The 19149-nt window shown below is 34.9% G+C and overlaps 1 protein-coding gene across 2 annotated transcripts in view; it reads right to left on the bottom strand.

Moving 5' to 3' along the window:
• EXOC6B (exocyst complex component 6B) overlaps nucleotides 1-19149 on the bottom strand; it is a 615941-nt gene that overhangs the window by 429352 nt on the left and 167440 nt on the right. The gene's annotated exons all lie outside the window — the stretch shown is intronic.

Genomic DNA, 19149 nt, shown 5'->3' with positions numbered 1-19149 from the left:
GGCTATTTTTTGGTTGCAGCCGTCATTGTTGTTTGGCGGCCCGGGCTGGATTTGAACCTGCCACCCTAGGTGTACGTGGCTCGCGCCCTAGCCACCTGAGCCAGAGGCGCCAAGCCAGAAATGTAAATTCTTAACTGCAAACTCTAGAATTTCTGAAGATAGGATACATGTGATTCCCATACATCTTCAAGTTTGAAAACCATTGTTATACAATGCCATTAATGGCAGCACTTTTTTCCACTGTATTAATATATAATCATTTATTTGACTATCCATGGTTTACCATTCTAACCATTTAGGAGGGTTCTAATTTTGCTGACATAGTACAGTATATATCCTTATAACTAGATCTTTATATCTTTGATGACTTTAATGAGATAATCCTTCAAACTTGAAATTCTAGGTCAAAGGTTTAAAACTTTGATATATCTTCTCAATTTTCTTACAGTCCTTAATACTTGAATTGGAAGGATATGCTAATAGCTGTTTCTCTACATTCGTTTGTTTGTTTGTTTGTTTTGTGAAACAGAGTCTCAAACCGTTGCCCTGAGTAGAGTGCAGTGGCATCATAGCTCACAGCAACCTCCAACTCTGGCTCAAGTGATCCTCTTGCCTCAGTTTTCTATTTTCAGTAGAGACCAGGTCTCACTTTTTGCTCAGCCTCACTGAACCCAGCCTCTACATTCTTGATCATAAGATCCTTTTTTAAAAATCTCTTTCAGGCTCAGCACCTGTGGCTCAAGTGGCTAAGGCACCAGTCACATACACCCAAGGTGGCGGGTTCGAATCCAGCCCAGGCCCAACAAACAATTGTGGCCGGTGCCTGTGGTTCCAGCTACTAGGGAGGTTGAGGCAGGAGACTCGCTTGAGCCCAGGAGTTAGAGGTTGCTGTGAGCTGTGATGCCACAGCACTCTACCCAGGGAGACAGCTTGAGGCTCCCGTCTCAAAAAAAATCTCTTTCAGTTTCTCAGATGCCATCAAATACCACCTCACTAAAGCTTTAAAATATATTTCTGTTACTTTTACTTGTCTCCTTTATAAACAGTTTGTTCACACTCTTTGCCATTTTCTACAACTAGGTCTTTAGAATTTTCTAAAAACAAAGATATTAACTATTTTTATTATATAAAATATGTCTTCCACTTATTATTTGCCTTTTAAGCATGATTTTTTAAACTACCATTTTGCATTGGTATAGTATAGAAGTTACAGCTGATAGACCAATATTGATACATTAATAATTAAAGTCCGTTAAGGTTCTATCTTTGTGCTATACAGTTCTATGGGTTTTGACAAATGTATAATGTCAAATATCCACTAAAAATATTACAAAGAATAGTATCACTGTCTTAAAATCCCCCTATGCTTCACCTACATATCCTTCCCCACACCAGCTCCCAACATGTGGCAACGCTTGATTTTTTAACTATTTCTATAGAACTGCCTTTTCTAGAATGTCACATAGTTGAAATCATACAGTATATATGTAGCCATTTCAGATTGTCTTCTTTCTGTTAGTATTTAAGGTTCCTCCATGTCTTTTCTTGGTTCAATCATTCATTTATTACTGAGTACAATTCCAATGGATGTACCATAATTTATTTATTTATTTACCTGTTGAATATATCTTAGTTGCTTCCAAGTTTTGGAAATTATAAATAAAGCCACTGTAAGCATTCATGTGCAGATTTTGATTGTGTAGACAAATTTTCAACTCATTTGCCTAGGAGCACAATTGCTGAACCACATGGTAATAATATGTTTAGCTTTATAAGAAACTGTCAAATTGTTGTCTAAAGAGCCTGCATAGTTTTGTATCCTTGCCCACAAGGAACAAGAGTTCCTGCTGCTTCATAGCCTCATCAGCATTTCATGTTGTCAGTTTGGAGAATTTTAGTCATTGTAATAGGTGTGCAGTAGTAAGTCCTTATTGTCCTTATTTGCAATTATCTAATGACATAGGACATTATGTATCTTTTCATATGCTTTCCATTTGTATATCTTCTTTGCTGATGAAGGTTCAGATCTTTTGCCCACATTTAAATTGAGTTACTTATTTTATTGTTTTAAGAATTCTTTGTATATTTTGGATTAGCAATTTTAATTTTATGACAACTTTTACATTGTCAATATAGTTGAAGACATTATATTTCTTCTGTTATCATGTTTAGAAGTCCCCACGATTAATAATTACTCATACTTTCTGTAAGGGTGTCCAACCTTTCTTCTTTTCTGCCACACACCACAAGAATAAGAGTAGTCTTGGGACACATGTTAAATATACAAACACTAACAAAACAACAACAAAAGCTGATAAGCGGGAAAAAAAAAAGGTCTGTGAGTACTTTTTGCAACATCCAACACCACAGATAAGCAAAGTAGTCCTCAAATAATCATCATGTGGCTTACAGGTCACAGACTGGACACTCTTGGATGGGATTTTTTTATATTCACCTCTTTAACTGCAGTGTTTGTATGTATGCTACAGTAGACCTTTAGCCTTTTGATACCTATTTAAAATGTTGCTTTTATCATATCATATATCAACTTCTTATATGTACTAGGATTACTTTAAGAACTTCATACACTATTGTTCTGTTATTACTGTACCTTATAGCTTTATATACTTTAATATGTTAGCACTAAATCACATTACTCATGGTAATATGATTGTATTTCCTCCTCTAAGTAAATTCTGGAATCACATTTTCAATTTTATCCAAAAGAATTTCATTTCATTGTGACTGTCAGTAAAACTATGTTAAATTTATAATTTCCCATCCATCAACACAACACGGTCTCTTCATTTATTGAAAACTTATTTTATGTACCTTAAGGATTTTTTGTTCTATTCTTCATTAATCCTGAACCTTTATTAGTTTAACTCCTGGGAAACACTGTATACATATATTTCAGGATATGTAATTATTGTCAGTGCTCTTGTGTATAGGCTCTTTTATTCCATTTTATTTTCTATTTATGTCTTGCATGTGGTAAAGCAGTGTTTTTCAACCTTTTTAATCTCACAGTACACTTGAACCTCTACTTAAACTTCTACAGCAAACTTAAATTATGTTGATTTTCAAAAAGTAAAAAAAAAGAATATACTTAATGTGCTTTAAATGGCTTTCTAAAACAATTTAATTAATGATCTTTAAAATTTTTCATGGCATACCAGCTGAAAATCACTATCAGGTAAAGCATTGAGTTTTGCATATTTGTAGTTAGTCACTAATCTCTCTTATTAGTTGAAATCATTGTCCACTTGATTTTCTTGGATTAACAAATGATATTACATCGCAAGTTAAAATAATCCTGCTTGTCTTTATTTTTTGTACAACTCACTTCATATTCTTCTTTTATTGCACTGAATTGAATTTCTATTAACTGTTAAACAGTGATAATGATGGAGATTAGACTCTGTTACTTCAAAATATTATTTGTATTCCATAATAAACTCTACTTAGTCATAATGAAATCTTTTAATAAGCCATTGATTTGTGTTCACTTTATAGTTATACTTAGCTAAAAGTATAAAAACTAAAGGAAATTTAACATGATAACCACTTTATGGAAAGGAAAACTGATTAATCTTTAGGAAGATACTTAAATCTTAAATTTTCAACTCATTTTACTGCCTTCAGACAAATGATATCAAAAATCTCTCATGATGATTTCAACAATAACTCAAACTACTCACTAAAATAATGTTGCTTTGTGCCATTAACACAAAGTTACAGTTTCTAAAGAAAAAGTACACTTCCTAACATTTTTCCTGATGAATCAAGTATAATGTAACAATCATCAGCAATAAACTGGTGACAGAAATTTTCTCTTTTGGCTCAGCGCTGGTAGCACAGTGGTTATGGTGCTGGCACCAAGGGTGGCAAGTTTGAACCTGGCCCTGGCCTGCTGAAAACAATGACAACTGCAACAAAAAAAAAATAGCCAGGCGTTATGGCGGGTCCTTATAGTCCCACTATTTGGCAGGCTGAGGCAAGAGAACTGCTTAAGCCCAAGAGTTTGAGTTTCCTGTGAGCTGTGACACCACTCTACCAAGGGTGACATAGTGGGACTCTGTCAAAAAAAAAAAAAAAAGGAAAGAAAGAAAGAAAGAAAGATGGAAAGGAGGGAGGAAGAAAGGAAGGAAGGAATTTTCTCTTTTGTTGCTATAAATCAACCTAATTATAATATCTGTCTCTCTCTCTCTCTCTCTCTCTCATTTTTTTTTTCCACATCTCCCTTCAATCCCTACAACCACTCCTGGTAACCACCATGCTACTCTCTGCTCATATAAGTTTAGTTTTTAATTTTTTTTCTTTTTTAATTTTTTCTCCCACAGGGAAGTCTGCAACTTCAAGTACTCTCTAGTTCCTTCAACTTTTCTATATTCCACAAATAATAGAGATCTTGCAGTATTTGCCTTTTTGTGCCTGGTTTATTTCCCCTTTAAAATAATGTCCTCCAGATTTAACTATATCACAAATGGCAGAATTTCCCTCCTTTTAAAGTGAAATAGTATTCCACTGTGTATATATACCATTCTTTGTCCATGTATCCATTAATGGATACTGAAGTTGATTCCCTATCTTGGCTTTTGTGAATAGTACTGCAATGAAACATGAGCATGTAGATGTTCTCTTTAACATATTGATTTCTTTTCCTTCAAATATATACACAGAAGTGGAATTGTTGGATCATACGATAGTTTTATTTTTAATTTTTTGAGGAGCCTCTTAACTATTTTCCATAACGGCTGAACTAAATTATAGTCTCACTAACAGTGTACAAACATTCCCCCATCTTCACATCTTTGCCAACACTTGTTATCTTTTGTCTTTTTTGGTAATACCCATTCTAATATGTGTGAGTGATACCCTATTGTGGGAATTTGCATTTCTTTGATCATTAGTGACGCTGAAAATTTCATATACCTGTTGGCCTTTTGTATGTCATCATCAGAAAAATGTCTATTCAGGTGCCTTGCCCATTTTTAAATTGGGTTGTTTTCCTCATACTCAGTTGTTTCAGTTCCTTATATTTTGGATATCAACCTCATCAAATGTACAGTTTATAAGTATTTTCTCCCGTTCTATAGGTTGTCTCATCACTCTATTAATTATTTCTTTTGCTGTGCAAAAGCATTTTAGTTTGATGTAAACCTATTTGTCTATTTTTGCTTTTGTTGTCTATGCTTTTGAGGTCATATCCAACAAATCATTGCTCAGCCCAATGTCATAGATGCTCTTATGGTGTCTTCTAGTAATCTCATAATTTCAAGTATATGTTTAAGTCTTTAACTCATTCTTAGTTGATTTTGTATATCATGTGAGAAAAGGGTTCAATTTTATTCTTTTACAGGTGGATACAAAGTTTTCTCTACACCATTTATTGAAGAAGAAACTATCCTTTCCCTATTGTGTATTCTTGTGTTTGTCAAAAATCAACTCACCATAAATACATGGATTTATTTCTGGCTCTCTGTTCTGTTTCACTGTTCTATGTGTCTGTTTTTATGCCAGGACACAAGTTTGAAATAACTTTTGATAAATATCACTGCACTACAATGTAGGTTTCATTTATAAAAAAAAAAAAAAAAAAACACATTTTTAGAGATTAGACTTTTTTCCCCAGCTTTTAATCTACATAAAATCCACTCACATTTATGGCTGGCTAGATCAACCATGACAAATACAGAAGAAATTAACAATAATCACTTTGAGTAGGAGAGAAATATATTTCAAGACAGATGTGTAGAGTTTGTCTAGTTTTATCCTGTTACTTTTGCTACTCTGGAGACATAAATTAAACAACAAAAGTAAAGTGCCTTGCTTTCCTTTCTGATTAGTATGTGAAATATTTAGATGCTAAGCACAGAGAAAAGGAAGAGAAATATTTTCTTTTCTTTTGTTTTTTGGGGGGTTGTTGTTGTTGTTGTTGTTGTTTTGCCTTTCTAGACCATGCAACATTATGCCACGGCTATTTTAAATTTCAAGTCCAAAAATATAATGCCAAACAGCTGTTATCATGTACACATCAAGATTACCACAAATGCTCCAGCCACAAAAATCTCCCAGCAAATTAGCAAGTTGTATGATTTTTCTAGGTTAATTAAGCAGAAAATAGACAGAACATGTTTTCCTCTACACCAGTGGTTCTCAACCCTCCTAATGCCATGAGGGTTGGCATTAATAATATACTTCCTCATGTTGTGGTGACTCCCAACCATAAAATTATTTTCCTTGCGTATTTGTAGGGAATGTATGTGATGGGTTTGGCGGGATGGTGTCACACGCAGGGTACGTATGTGGGCATATCTGAGTGTGGGCGGAGCCGCCTGGAGTCGGATAGAGGAGTGGTGTCTGTTCCTAAGACCATCGGAAATGTGTGTTTTCCAATGGTCTTAGGCAACCCCTGTGAAAGGGTCATTTAACCCCCAAAGGGGTCACGACCCACAGGTTGAGAACCACTGCTCTACATGAACCATCTCAAATATTTTCTAAGGGACAGAAATACCGATTGAAAACAGGTAATACTATACATAAATAGCAATAAAGAAGTAAGTCATTCTTTTTACTTACAAAGATGTTTATCTTTTGAAAACTGGTAGGACACATAGAACCAAGTCTAAATCCTACCTGTACAAGTCTTTCACAAATTAACTACACTCCTGCCAATACTTCATTAGAAAAGCAAATATGGTCTTCTTACTGACATGAACTATGTACTCAGCATCTAGAAATACTAGATCAATGATTTAAAAAGTAAGTAGATTTTAGTAACTACTCAAGGTTTGACAATTAAGTTCATTCACTTGTCCTAGAAAAAGTGCTACATGCCTAACTGCTAAATATTACCACAGTTACCTCTGAAGTACTTCCCTTGGCTATCTGGTGACTGTAGTAATATTTTACAATGAGGTAGCATTTTTCTAGGATGAGTTTGTGAAATTAATTATCAAACCTTTATTTAACAGCTCTGACAGCTGTTCCAGAAAAAAAGTTCCAAAATTGCTTTGAAGGATAGATTAGGCGCTGGTGTCAGTTCATAGCTTCTAAGGGGATTAACTTGAAAGTAATCCTAGTGAATTTCAGCAATGAAATATGTAGTGGGGCCTGTAGTCCTAGCTACTTGGGAGGCTGAGGCAGGAGAATCTCCTAAGCCCAGGAGTTGGAGGTTGCTGTGAGCTGTGACTCCACCGCACTCTACCAAGGGCAATAAAGTGAGACTCTGTTTCTAAAAAAAAAAAAAAAAAAAAAAAAATGAAATATGTAGCACTTTTCCTAGGATAAGTTCCCAAATTTAATTGTCTGACCTTGTATACAAATGCTAAAAGCAGATTTTATGTAAAAATCCTTACTTACCTCAATAGCTAGAGAACATGGAAGTCAATATTAAAATTGCAAACATATGTTATTATGAATGCTAACTTGTTCAAAAGTATAAAGAATTTGTTTTTAATTCTTTAAATTTATACTTTTTTTAAATGGTAAGTTAAAAAGAAAAAGGTACATATCAGACTTCTGCCATAAATTTAAGATAACAGCAGAAGAAATTACATATATAGGCTTGGCGCCTGTGGCTCAAGTGGCTAAGTTGCCAGCTACATACACCCAACATGGCGGGTTCAAATCCAGCCTGGGCCCGCCAAACAATAATGATGGCTGCAACCAAAAAATAGTCGGGCGTTGTGGCGGTCGCCTGTGGTCCCAGCTACTTGGGAGGCAGAAGCAGCAGACTCGCTTGAGCCCAGGATTTGGAGGTTGCTATGAGCTGAGATGCCATGGCACTGTACCCAGGGGGACAGCTTGAGGCTCAGCCTTAAATCCTCACCTCCAAAAGACAGATCACAAATTAACAATCTAATAAATAATCTCAAAAAACTGAAAAAGGAAAACAAACCAATCCCAAACCCAGCAAAAGGAAAATAAATAACCAAAATTAGAGCATAAAAAAATGAAACCAAGAATAAAAGAACCACATAGAAAATCAACAAAGCAAAAGGTTGAAAAGATAAATAAAATTGATAAAAGACTCTGACAAAATTAACCCTAAACAAAAAAGTAAGAACTCTAATAAGCACAATCAAAAATGAAAAAAGAGAAATTACTGACATCACAGAAATACAAAACATCACCACTAAATACTACAAAAATCTGTATGCTCATAAACTTAAAAATGAGGAAATGGACAAATTCTTGAAATCACACTACCTCCCTAGACTCAATAAGGAAGAAATAGAGCTCCTTAATAGACAAATATCAAGCACCAAAATTGAAGCAACAATAAAAAGCCTTCCAGTAAACAAAGTCCCAAACCAGAGGATTTCATACACAGATTTAACCAAGCATACAAAGAAGAACTTGTACCAATATTGCAGAAATTATTCCATAACACTGAGAAGGAAGAAACCCTCTTCAACTCGTTCTATTAAACAAATAACACCTTGACACTAAAGCCATAAAAGGACACAACAACAGTAGAAACTACAGACCAATGTCTCCTATGAAGACAGACACAAAATAGCATAGTGCTGGCATAAAAATAGAGACACAGACCTATGGATCAGAACAGAGAATTCAATTATGAAAACATCCTCACAATTCCATCTGATCTTTGAAAAAGCAGGCAAAAATACACACTGGGGAAAAGAATCTCTAGTCAATAAATGTTGCCAAGTAAACTGGATAGCCACATGTAAAAGACTGAAACAAGGCTCATATCTATCACCACTGACAAAAATTAATATATAATGAATAAGAGACTTAAGCTTAAGACATGAAACTAAGAATTTTAGGAGAAATTGTTGGAAAATCTCTTATAGACATGGGCCTAGGTAAAAAAAATTATGAAGAAGAGTGCAAAGAAATCACAGCAACAACAAAAATAAGCAAATGGGACCCAATAAAATTACAAAGTTTCTACACAGTCAAGGACACTACCAATAGAGCAAATAGACAACCTAAAGTATGAGAGAAATTATTTCCATGCTATACAGCCAATAACGGGCTGATAACCAGAATGTACAAAGAACCCAGGCTCGGTGCCTGTGGCTCAGGTGGCTAAGGCGCCAACCACATACACCTAATGTGGCAGGTTCAAATCCAGCCCGCCAAACAACAATGATGGCTGCAACCAAAAAATAGCCAGGCGTTGTGGCAGGCGCCTGTGGTCCCAGCTACTTGGGAGGCGGAGGCAGGAGACTCGCTTGAGCCCAGAATTGGAGGTTGCTGTGAGCTGTGAGCCCACGGCACTCTACCCAGGGTGACAGCTTGAGGCTCTGTCTCAAAAAAAAAAGAACCCAAGCAAATCACCAAGAAAAGATCAACAACCCATTAAAAAGTAGGCAGAAGACATGAACAGAAATTTTCAAATGAAGACAGACTAATGGCCATGACCAACAAACACATGCAAAAATGTTGAATGTCTCTAATCATCAGGGAAAAGAATTTCAAAACCACTGTGAGATATCACCTAAATCCAGTGAGAATAATGAATATCAAATAGTCTCAAAGCAACAGATGCTGCAATGATTAGGAGGGAAAGGATAGGATACACTGTTGGTGGAACTGCCAATTACTACAACCTCAGTGGAAAATCATAAGGAGATATCTCACAGAATTAAAAGTAGACCTACCATTTGTTCCAGTAATCCCACTACTAGGTATTTACCCAGAGAAAAAAAAGACATTTTTTTAAAAAAGACAATTGTACTCAAAAGCGTACACCAGCATAATTCACAGTCACAAAGATGTTAGAAACAACCCAAGAGCCAACGATACATGAATAAATTAGTAAAATTTTGTACACATATAACATGGAATGCTACTCACTCATTAAAAACAATGGTGACCTAGTATGTGTAGTAACAATCTGGATGGAACTGGAGCCCACTACAAGCAAAGTATCACAGAATAGAAAAACAAATACCACATATACTCAATGCTCCATAGTTGACCACTTCCCTAAATTGACCACTTCCATAATTTGACTTAATTTTCATGAACCAGATAGGCAACACATGTACATGTCAGGATAGTAGGCCTAGTTCCTTATCCTGACTACCTCTGTATGTTCAAGTTTGTTACAGTCCCTTGGTGGTCAACTTAAAGAGGTTCTACTGTAGTTTCTCAACTCTTACGTGTAGATATGAAAGCAAAACTCAACAGAATTCAAGTTGATTAGAGGGAGGGTGCAAATTCACACCAAACAGGTATATTACACACTTTCTGAGTGAAGGGCATACTTAGAACTTTGACTTAAAATTTATAAAAGCAGGCTTAGCACCTGTGGCTCAAGTGGCTAAGGTGCCAGCCACATACAACTGAGCTGGCGGGTTCAAATCCAGCCTGGGCCTGCCAAACAACAATGACGGTTGCAACCAAAAAATAGCCAGGAGCCTGTGGTCCCAGCTACTTGGGAGGCTGAGGCAAGAGAATCACTTAAGCACAGGAGTTGGAGGTTCCTATGAGCAGTGATGCCACGACATTCTACCCAGGGCAACAGCTTGAGGCTCTGTCTCAAAAAAAAAAAATTTACAAAAGCAAACTGTGTAACAAAAAATGTGTACCCCATAATATGCTGAAATTCTAAAAAGAAGGAAAAAAAACTAATAATTTCAGTCATTCTTGATCTCTTTTTCTCCTGCAATTCACTTAATCTATTGGTTCTACACTAAAAATATACCAAATGCAGTGTAAACCCTTCCTAACACCTCCACCGATATAGCCTTCTCCTCTAGCTATAGTCCTCTCCTGCCTGTTATTCCTATCTGCTTTCCTTATTCCACCCACTGTATATTAGCTACAGCAGTGGGAGTGATGCATTTAAAGGGTCAAAAAAAAAGTGATCTATTCTTTTATGGTCATACCCGTCAATGAACAATAAGAGAAAAAAACAAAGAAACAAAAAGTTGATTTTTTAAAAGATAAAAATCAACCTTTAACTAGAATAACTAAGAAAAAAAGAGTGAAGATCAAAATAAATAAAATGAGAAACGAAAAAAAGGAGACACAACAGTTGAGACTGCAGAAATACAAAGAATCATGAGAGACTATTCTGAACAACTACATGCCAACAAAGTAGAAAATCTAGAAGAAATGGATAAATTTCGGGACACATAAAATCTACCAAGATAATAACATGAAGAAACAGAAAACCTCAACAAACAAATAACAAGTAATAAGACTGAAGCCATAATAAAAGTCTTCAATCAAAGAAAATCCCTGGACTATAGCTTCATTGCTGAATACTACCTAACATTTAAAAAAGAACTAACAGCAATTCTACTCAAACTTTTCAAAAAAATTGAAGACAGAATACTTCCAATTCATTCTACAAGGTTAGTGTTACCTTGACACCAAAACCATAAAAGGACACAACAACAACAACAACAACAACAAAAACTACAGGCCAATATCACTAATGAACACAGATGCAAGTCCTCAACAAAATATTAGACAACCAAATTCAACAACATAGTGAACAGATGTTTCACTATAATGGAGTGAGATTTATCCCAGGGATGTAAGAATGGTTCAACATTTTCAAATCAATAAACATGATATATCACATTAACAGAAGCAAGAACAAAAATCATATGATCACTTCAGTAAGTTCTGAAAAAGCATTTAATAAAATTCAATATCCCTTTATGACTAAAAGCCCTCATCAATATCCCTTTATGATTAAAAACCCTCAACAAACTAGGTATAAAAGGATACCACAAAATAATAAAGGTCATATACAACAAACACACAACCAACAACATATTGAACGAGGAAAACTGAAAGCCTTTGCTCTGAGATCTGCAACAAGACGAGGATCCCCACTTTCACTATTTTTATTCAACATAAATACTGGAAGTCTTGACCAGAGCAATTAGGCAAGAAAAAGAAATGAAGGGCATCCAAATCAGAAAGAAACAAGTCAAATTAGCCTTGTAAGCAAGCTGCATGATCTTATTATTAGAAATTCCTAAAGACTTTACAAAAAAAAAAAAAACTGTTATAATTGATAAACAAATTCAGTAAAGTTGCGGGATACCAAGTCAACATACAAAAATTAGAAGCATTTATATATACTAACAGCAAACAATCTGAAAAGAAATTAAGAACGCAATCTCAGGGCAGCACCTGTGACTCAAAGGAGTAGGGCGCTGGCCCCATACACCGGAAGTAGCAGGTTCAAACCTGGCCCCAGCCAAAAACTGCCCCAAAAAAAGCAATCTCATTTACAATAGCTACAAAGAGATATAAAAATAATAAAATATTTAAGATGATGCACTCCCAATTACCCTTATTTTATTGTATGAATGTATCAAATTATCAAACATACCCCCAAAATATGTGCATCTAATGCACATATATGCATATGTGTACTATGTACCAATTTTTTAGAAAAATAAACTACTTGAAAAAATTCAATAAAAATAACAATCTAACAATAAAAAATAGTATTAAAAAAAAACACTCCAATGGCTTCCTTCTCACTCAAAGGTTAAGTCTTTACACTGATTCTCAAGGCCTACATCAGTATTTATCAATCCTGGATCCATATTAGAATCAGTTGGGGTGCTTTTAAAATATACCAATACTCAGGTTCCATCCTCAGTGATTCAAATTCAACTGGTCTAGAATGTAGGTTATTGATATTTGCTGAATCAATGGATATGATTTTTGATAACATATCCTGCCTTGCCAAACATGAGGGTGCTCAGACAATCATGACTAGCCAGAATGCCACATTCTTCTAGTCTTAGTTTAGAACTGAGAATATAATTGAAGCTGAGTCATTTCCTCTGATTTTGATGAAGTTATCTGGAAAAGTATATGGTTAATGTTGAACATTATGTAAGCTTAGAGCTACTGAAGGCCATCTTTGCCACCAAATCAAAAAGTCTCCTTAACAACAAAGTCATCACAAAAATTAGCAGATATTATTAGCACACTAAACCCATATATGTGCTTAAAGGTAGATCCATTCCTGGAAATTTCATTTATGTGCATCAGTAAATTTCTTCATTTTTTTTTTTTTCTTTTTTGACTAAGGTAATTTAAGTCAGGTTTCTATCACTGGGGAAAAAAATAAATTAACATTTATCACAATTATAACCATGTATTATATTTAGTTTTTAAATCCTTAAAGATTAGTCTTTTATTCTATCAATCCTCAATTAGACAGTAAGACATATGAGCACAGAGACTGTAAATACATTCTTCATTCCTGTATCTATCACATGAATAGTGTCCGATATATAGCGGATACTGAAATATTTACTGACTGACTAAATGAGGGGTTTTTAACATTTAAAACTTCCCTTCCTTTAGAAGTATTATCAGAAGGATTTTTCCTTTGGCTGAAAAGACATATTCTGTGACTTTAAAGGTTTCTATGACCACTTTCATGTTACGAGACTTTATTATTTCTTTATCAGTGAGTTTCACTAGGAAGTCCCAGTTATCTCATTTCCCTACGTCTCCTAATTGGTCCTTTTAACCCCCACCAATCAAGCACACTCCCAATTTCCCTTTAAAAACAGCACCCTTTTGAGATTTCTCTCAGTTCTTACACTATGATTAAGAAGGTTCTACTTTCTAATGATGATCAGACTCTCCATCTTTAATAGTGTCTTAAATCCAGAGTCTCGTCTCTCATACAAATTACAGCATTTTGTTAATTAATGGCCTTGGAACCAATACTATCTAAACGTTCAGGGTTCTTCACTTTTCATACTCTTGTCCACAAACATTAACATGAAATGCATTTATACAAATGCTCATTTACTTTAATCATTTATGTCTGTACAATGGTATGGATTCATATACCTTTTAAAAGATTATACAACTGACTGAAAAACAATATTAAATGTTTATATGTTTTAACTTACAAAGGCCTAGAGAATAGACAAGTGTCAATTTAAGTAAATTTCCCAATGCACAATAATAAATGTGTGTAATAATGATGCTAAAATGTTTCCTAAATATATTCTTTTTCATACTTTTAGGCTAATATCAAATTCAGATGCATATCTTCTACAAAATCACATCTGTATTTCTATATACCACTCAAGCACCATGAAAATATTTTGCTTCAAAATGATTTGGCCAGGTATATATCCAACATAGTATAATGGAGAGGACAGTTACTGATAATATCATTAGGGCATATCACTAACTTCTTTAAAGTTTGTACTAACTTTTATGTTTGGAGCTCTGTAATGCAAATTTGCCACAGTTGATTTAAGAAAAATAAAAACCTGAACAACTCTTTCTCAGTTCAAACATTTAAACATTTAAACATTCTATTAGTCTGATGTCATTAAACAGAATCTCCTGAAATAGCTACCATTAATAGCTAGGATTCTCTATAAGTAACTGTGCAAACTGGATCAATGACTTGAATATTTGTCTTGTGGAATCTTTATGCTTCATAAAATGCCTGGAGGCAGTTTTAAGCAGCTAAACACCTTGAACTGGCATGGCAAACATTAGGGTTGGAAAAATAATGTACAAAACACAAATCACAAATTTTTCTATGTACACTCATTGGCTCAATACATTTATGTGACGCTTTCCTCTATGTTCTACTAATACAATACATCTCTGGCACTTGAATCAAGGTATAGCTTCTTCCATAGTAAAATGTTTTTTAAGCTCCCCACCCACCCACACTTATTGCCTTCTCAATGGCTTTTAACAAGGGAGTTCTCATTGAATAGAAAGAAGATTCTGGGCTCAGCACCCATAGTGCAGTGGTTACGGCACCAGCCACATACACCAAGGGTGGCAGGTTCGAACCCAGCCTGGGCCAGCTAATCAACTGCAACAACAACAACTACAACAAATAGCTGGGTGTGGTGGCAGGTGCCTGTAGTCCCAGCTACTTGGGAAGCTGAGGCAAGAGAATCACTTAAGCCTAAGAGTTGGAGGTTGCTGTGAGCTGTGACACCACGGCACTCTACTGAGGGCAACATAGTGAGATTCTGTTGGAAGGAAGAAAGGAAGGAAGGCAGGCAGGCAGGCAGACTGACTGACTCTGGACAACAGCCCTTGTGAAGGGATATAGCATGAACTAGCAAAAAGCTCTGGACCAAAATGCATGCATTTTATCCCAGTTGAAAAGAAAAGTAAGTTTTCATTTTTTGAAAGGGAAAAAATCAGTTTTACTTATAAGTCATTCGTAGTCTTTAGAGAATACCCTGGCCATTTTCTGTCTCTCAACTCAGAACTTCACCCTTTCAAATAATTTTTTTAAAACGTTCAAACACTACAAAGCATCTGATTTAGTGAAAAGCACTTTAAATACCTCTCCAAGTACTCCCCACTGGATCAAAATGTCATAGAAATGTTGTAAACACTATCAGTCATGTTCCAGAGAACAATTTAAACAAACATTGTTTTGCTCTTTTGTCTGGAAAAGTAATTTCTGAAGTGAAGAGTTCAAAACTTTTAGCCCTACATACTATGCAGTAAAAAAAAAAAAAAAAAAAAAAAAAACATCTTTTAAGCATCAGAAGCAGAATACACAATAGGCTTTGTCTTGTTAAACAAAAGAACATGCTTTTCTTTTCAATCATTTCCAGCTGTATGATCTGGCCCTCATAGAATCAGAAATTAACAACATATGGCATCTGGCTACCTGCACAGACTGCATATAAAATTTGAAGTCTTCAATAAGATTAACCGGTCTAGTGGTTTAAAGTAGAAGGAGAACCACCAAACACCATTTCTTATGCAGAGGTGATAACCCTAACTAAAGAAGGCAGGAAAAAAGCATCCTTCTTAATAAGATGTCAACTATATTCTTGTGAAGTGACTCAGATCACCAGATCTTTCTACCTTCTAGGCAGCTAAGATACTACCAATGACTTACATAATGGTTTTGATTCTAAAACAAGGAAAAAATTTCTACCAAACACCCATAACAAAAAAAGGTCTGGATTAACCCACTGTGTAACATATCAGAGTAATGCTTTATACCCAAATGAGCCAGAAAGAAGAAAACTTAAATAACTATCATTATAATCATAAATTAATTCTACTAAATATTCATACCAGTATATCAAAATACATAGAATTCCAGACTAAGAGGTCTGCAAGGATCTTCCAAAATAAACCTATTGCAAATGAAACACTAATTTACCTTTCTTGTGAAGATCGGTGCACCACTCTACTCACCCTTGGAATGTATTTAAATATTAGTTTCAGAATCTACACAGCCCTAATCTCTAATGTGATTCTCAGCTGGTATAACATAGAACTTCATTCCTATAGTTGGACAGGGATAAGATGATGAATTCTGAACATTAAAGAATACTATTCAAATTTATGAAAATTAGCTACACAAAACACAGTTAAAAATGATTCTTTCCTCCCCTTCCCCAGTTCTTTCCTCTATAGCTTCATACACCCAATCCTTCAAGTCCACCCTTCACATTTTTAGTCCTGTTTAACGCTTTCAATTGGACCCTTCCCCAAATACTGTACATTGAACTTCAATGGGCCTAAAAGTCAAGCCATGCTATATTCTTTGACATTTCACTTCCTAAGTCTTAGAGGAAAGAAAAAATACAATATATTAACAAATATTATCAGAGATGAGCTTAAAGTAATTTCATCAATAAAGTTTAATTCTGCCTTCAAGTATTTGGATCTTATAAAAGAGTACTCAACAGTGCCTTACATGAAGACAAAGTAGGAAATCAAACACATTCAGAGGCATAATAAAAGTCTCTTAAAAACATACAACTCAGAATAAAACAAAATAAAAAGATGAACAATCCATGAGAGAATTAACTACATCAGTATTTTTAATGTTTACATGGTCTTAGGACAATCAAACACTGGAACTCCTAAATCAAAGACCTTTTTAGTGACAATGGGGATTGCTAGATTCCAGTAGAACTATCTAACTTTGAATTTTTTTTTAAAAAGCAAAAACTTAACAAATGTGTTTTCATCTCTCAGATTCTCCTCTCCTACCCCCCCACCAACGGTTCTCACCAGGACCCTGACAGCCTGACAATATCACTGTACTACACACCCGGAGGCACTAGGTCAAATGCAGGAGTCTATCCATCACAGCTGCTAAGGTTTTATCTTCACTTGAAACTTCAGAAATGTAAATGCAATGTATCAACAGATGTTCACACTTTCGATTTTTTCTTGCAAAGCTGGTCATGAAATGTGGCTTGCTAAACATTTGTAACAGAATTACCAATTTCTATTTCAAGGCCACTAGTGCTGCCACTAATGTACAACCTGATTTTACTGCCCAGTAGTGAAACTGCATAGCTAGATTGGTACTTCAGGTCACAACAGAAAAGAGAGATAGGGCTTATTAAGGAACCTAAGCAGACTAATAGCTAAAACACACACAGTAGCAGTCTATTTAATTTAGTAAGATAGACACTAACATGTATGCACACATCAAATTACTTGCAATATGAATTCTCAGTTAAGTGCACTTGGTTAAAATTTGCAAGGACCTGCTACTGTTTTGTTGCCTGATAGGATTTCATGAGATACAAAAAAATACTAGCACAAGATACAATCTCTCACCTCTAAAAGCAAACACACTATCATGGTAACTCTTAAAATTATTCTGGGTTATCGAGTATTTGAAACCCTAATAAGAGTTAGGGATCCTCTCCTCCAAAATACATGCTAATATATATAACATTGCATATAATTTCAGAGGGTTAATGTACCTCCTGTACTTGCTTATAATTACCATTTGCGCCAAATCTCCTTTCTTCTTTCATTGAAAATTTATAAAAAACATAATCTTGACAGATTATAACTAAGAGACTCACATTTTCTTTTGCTTACCTTTAAAATATATTCTTTTAGAACTGAGTTTCTAATAACATTTCCAATGTAAAAACTGTTAATTCCATGGGATTTCACTGATGGCATAAAAGCTGTAAAATGAATTGGGAGGAAGTGACAGAAAAAGTAAAATGTGCATTCATAATTGGAGAAAATATTCTGAAGAATAGAGGGAAATGGAACTAAAAATGATTACATTTTGAAGCTGACAAAAATGGCAACAAAAAATTTCGGAAGTGAAATGGAATATAATCAACACTTAGCTGGATACAATGATTCCGGTAGTACTAGCAATAGTGAAGGCAGTAGATTACAGAGATTAAGAGCACAGACTCAGAACAAATGATCCTCAACTGAATCCTGGACAAAAATAAATTTTTTCTTCTATGAAATTTGAGTAAATTTATAAATTGAATAAGAATATTATGTGAACATAAATTTCTTCCTTTTGATAATATGATTATGTAAAAGAATATTTTTGTTTTAGAAAGAAGCCATTGTATCCGCAACTAACTATAAAATGGTATGGAAAAGATAATGTGTGTAATAAAAGAAAGATAAAGCAAATATGGTAAAATGTTAACACTTGGGGACTCTTATAATAATATATATATGGACTTACTTGTGTTATTTCAGCAACTTTCTATATTTTAAGAAAAGAGTTCTAAAAAAACTCATAGGATCTGGAGCATGCTGCCTAGGTTCAAATCCTGACTCTGCCACTTATTAACTATGTATCCATGGGTAAGTACATTTTTTAACCTCTCTTTGCCTATATTCTCATTTATAAAAGGAGACAGTAATAGTATTAGCTCAAGTTGTTGTAAATAAAAAAATGATAAGCAGAGAATTCATATAAAGTATCTAGAACAATGCCTGACAAATAAGTAGCACTCCAATCTTCATCATTACAGTTGTTATTTGTTTCCAAATATACCCCTTAATCGACCTCCATTTCATCCCACCATGAAATTCTCTGTCTTAGATCAGGCCAATTCTAGAAGAAAAAAAAAAAAGAAAAAGAAAAGAAAAGAATAGAAAAAGTTACAGTTCTTCATTTTTAGCTACAGGGCTATTGGTCCTCAGGATGGTCTCTCTGCCTCCCTGCCTCCCTGCCTCCCTGCCTCCCTGCCTTCCTGCCTCCCAGCTGTTCTTCTTTTAACCTATTTTCCCACTGCTGTCAGAGAGATCTTTGATCTTCATATATTCTGATAAGATGATGTCTTCATTAAAACGTTCAATGTTGGCTCGGCGCCTATAGCTCAACCGGCTAAGGCGCCAGCCACGTACACCTAAGGTGGCGGGTTCGAATCCCCA

This window comes from Otolemur garnettii, unplaced genomic scaffold, assembly GCF_000181295.1.
Source record: "Otolemur garnettii isolate 467f Iridium unplaced genomic scaffold, OtoGar3 scaffold00068, whole genome shotgun sequence".
Taxonomy (NCBI): domain Eukaryota; kingdom Metazoa; phylum Chordata; class Mammalia; order Primates; family Galagidae; genus Otolemur; species Otolemur garnettii.
The sequence above is the reverse complement of the archived record's forward strand: the minus strand, read 5'-3'. Positions and strand labels throughout refer to the sequence as shown.